Source organism: Oratosquilla oratoria, chromosome 20 (genome assembly GCF_046742065.1).
Source record: "Oratosquilla oratoria isolate Oo_2021 chromosome 20, ASM4674206v1, whole genome shotgun sequence".
Lineage (NCBI taxonomy): Eukaryota > Metazoa > Arthropoda > Malacostraca > Stomatopoda > Squillidae > Oratosquilla > Oratosquilla oratoria.
Genome location: NC_134796.1, coordinates 486634 through 491392, shown reverse-complemented (window position 1 = coordinate 491392; position 4759 = coordinate 486634).

Here is a 4759-nt window from a genome sequence, read left to right as displayed (position 1 = left end):
TCTTCAATCATCATCATAATAAAACATCATCATCATATCATCATCAAATCATCATCATCATCATATCATCATCATCATCATCATATAATCATCATCATCATATCAACAACATCATCATATCATCATCATCATCATAAAATCATAATCATCATCATATCATCATCATCATCATCAACATAGCATCATCATCATCATCAATAATCATCATCATCAATCATCATCATCATCATCATCATCATCAAACATCATCATCAATAATCATCATCATCATCATCATATCATCATCATCATCATATCATCATCATCATCTTATCATCATCATCATATCATCATCATCATCATCATCATATCATCATCATCATCATCATCATCACATCATCATCATCATCATCATCATCATCATCATATCATCATAATCATCATCCATCATATCATCATATCATCAATCATCTTCATACCACATATCATCATGCCATCATCATACATCATCATCATCAATCATCATCATCATAACATCATCATCTTAATCATCATCATCATATCATATCATCATCATCATCATATCATCATCAATCATCATATCATCACATCATCATCATATCATCATCATCAACATCATCATATCATACAATCATCATATCATCAAATCATATCATCATCATATCATCATCATATCATCATCAATCATATCATCATCATATCATCATCACATATCATCATCATCATCATATCACATATCATATCATCATCATATCATCATCATCATAATCATATCATATCATCATCATATCATATATCATCATATCATCATCCATCAAATATCATATCATATCATCATCATATCATCATATCATAAACATCATAATCATCATATCATCATAATCATCATAATCATCATCATCATCATATCATCATCATCATCAGTCATAATCATCATCATCATCATTCATCATCATATCATCATTCAAAATCATCATAAAATCATCATCAACCATATCATCATATCATCATCATATCATCATCATCATATCATCATATCATCATCATATCATCACATCATCATATCATCATCATCATCATCATCACATATCATCATCATATCATCATAACATATCATATCATCATCATATCATAAACATCATCATAATCATCATCAACATCATCAATCATCATCATATCATATCATCATCATCATCATATCCATCATCATCATATCATCATATCATATCATCATATCATCATATCATAATCATCATCATCATCATCATATCATCACCATCATCATATCATCATCATATTATCATCATATCATCATCATCATCATCATATCATCATCATCATCATCATCATCATCATCATCATCATCATCACCATCATAATAAAATATCATCATCCATATCATCATCATATCATATCATCAATCATTTCATATCATCATCATCATCTCATATCATAACATAATCATCATTTTCATCATATCATCATCATAACAAATCATCATCATATATCATCATCACCATCATCATATCATATTATCATATCACCATCACTATCATCATATCATATCATCATATCATATCATCATATCATCACTATATCATCATCATCATATCACATATATATCATCATATCCAAATATCATATCATCATATCATCATCATATATCATCATCATCATATCATATCATACCATATCATCATCCATATCATAATCATCATAAAAATATCATCATAATCATTCATATCATCATACATAACAACATCATCATCATATCATCATCATAACATATCAATCATCATATCATCATATCATCATCATATCATATCATCATCATCATCATCCACATCATATCATCATCATATCATCATCATATCATCATCATCATCATCCGATAATCATCATCATAACAAAATATCATATCATCATCATATCATCATTATCAATCATAATATCATATCATCATAATCATCATCATAATCATCATATCATCATATCATCATCCTATCATCATATATAAATCCATATCATATCATCATAACATAATCATCATCATAGCATCATCATCATAACATCATCAATCATCATCATCATCATCATCATCATCAATCAATCATATCATCATCATAACATATCATCATCCATATCAAATCATAAATCATCCCAAATCATCATCATCAATCATCAATACATCCATATCATAACATATCATCATCATCATATCATCATCAAAACATATCATCCATAACTCATCATCAACATATCATCATCAATATCAAATATCATCATCATCATCATAAAAATAACATATAATCAATATCATCATCAACAAATCATCATAATATCATCGCAAATCATCATCATAACATCAAATCATATCATCCACTCATATCATATCATCATATCATCAACACATATATCATATCATATCATCATATCATAGTCAAATCATCATCATCATAACATCATCATATCATCATATCATCATCATAAACAATCATATCATCATCATATCATATCCTATCATCATCATATCATATCATATCATCATCATATCATAAATCCAATCATTATAAAAATCATCATCAGATCAATCATCATATCATCGATCAATCATCATATCATCATCATATCATATCATATCATCATATATCATCAAATCAACATATCATATCATCATAATCATATCATCATCATCATCATATCATCATCATCATCATCTATCATCATCATCATCAAATCATCATTCATATATCATCATATCATCATAACATATCATCATATCATCATCATACATATCATATCCATCATCATATCACATACATATCATCATCATCATAATATCATCATCATCATCATCATATCATCCATCAAATCATATCATCATCATCATATCATATCATAATCATCATCATAATCAATCATCATATCATCATATCATCATCATCATCATCATCATCATCATCATACGATCATCATATCATCATCATATCTCATCAATCATCCATCATATCATCCATCATCATATCATCAATCATATCATCATACAACAATCATCTCATCATCACCATAATCATATCATCCATCATCTCATATAACAACCATATCATCATCTCATCATCATAACTCAATCGTTGATCTCATCATCATCATCTCATCATCATACTCATCATCATCATCATCATCATATCCAGCATCAGCATCATCAATCATCATCTCACATCATCAATCATCAACCGAATCATCATCCATCCTACATCTCATCATCATCATCTCATCATCACACATCAACATCATCTCATCATCCATCATCATCTCATCACCTCATCATCAATCTCATCATCATCATATCACATCATCATCATCTCCAATCTTCTCATCATCAACATCCCATATCACAATCATCATCATCTCACATCTCATCATCCATCATCAATCTCATCATCATCTCATCATCACCAAAAATACTCATCCATCATCTCATCAATCATAACTCAACCATCACATCACCATCATCATCTCATCATAACACATCTCAACACAATCATCTTCAAATCATCCCAAATCTCATCATCATCCATCATCATCTCATCATCATCTCATCATCTCATCATCTCATCAATCGTCATCCTCAAATCCTTATCATCATCTCATCATCTCATCATCATCCCATCATCATCTCATCATACCCATCTCATCATACATCATCATCATCTCATCATCCATCTTATCATCATCTCAATCATCGCATCATCATCCTAATCATCATCAACATCATCATATCATCATCATCATCATATCATCAATCACATCATCATATCAAAACTCACATATCATCATTCATCATCATACTCATCATATCATCATAAACATCATCTACTAATACATCATACATCCATATCATATCATCATCATATCATCATAACATCATACACATATCATCATCATATATCATCATAACTTGACATCATATCATCTCATCATCATCATATCATCATCATAACATAATCAATAATCAACATCATAACATATCATAACATATCACAACCCCCACCAAACTTCCCCCCAACAAATCAAAACACCAAATCCCTATACACTATATCATCATCAAATCCAAAAAATCTCACATCTCATAACCCCCAACAAAATCAAAACACAAACATCACCACCCATATCCTCATATATCAACAAAACCCCACAAACCACACCCCACCACACACCCATACAACCCCCACATCAACCCCAAATCATATCATCCACATACACACAAACCCATAACAACACCCACCACACCCCCCCCCAACAACAAACACCCCCAACACCCCCCCACCCCACCAACCCCCCCCCCAACAAACACCACCCCCCCCACCCCACAAACACCCCTCAACACCAATACCATATCTCAAAAAAAACAACTAACCTAAAAAAATCCCAAACAAAAACTCCAAATAAAAACCCCCCCACACCAACACCACACCCCCCACAAACAACCAAAACACCCCACCCAAACACCAACCCCACAACCCACTACCCAAACACACCACACAAAATACACCACCACACACAAACACACCACCCACACCCACACACCAACACACCAACACCCACCCACCACATCAACCACACACCACCACACACCCAAACAAAATCCAACCCACCCCACACACACCACACAACCAAAACAAAAAACCCCCCTAAACACCAACAAAAAACACCACACACCACATACCCCCACTACACACACACCAAAAACTCACCCACC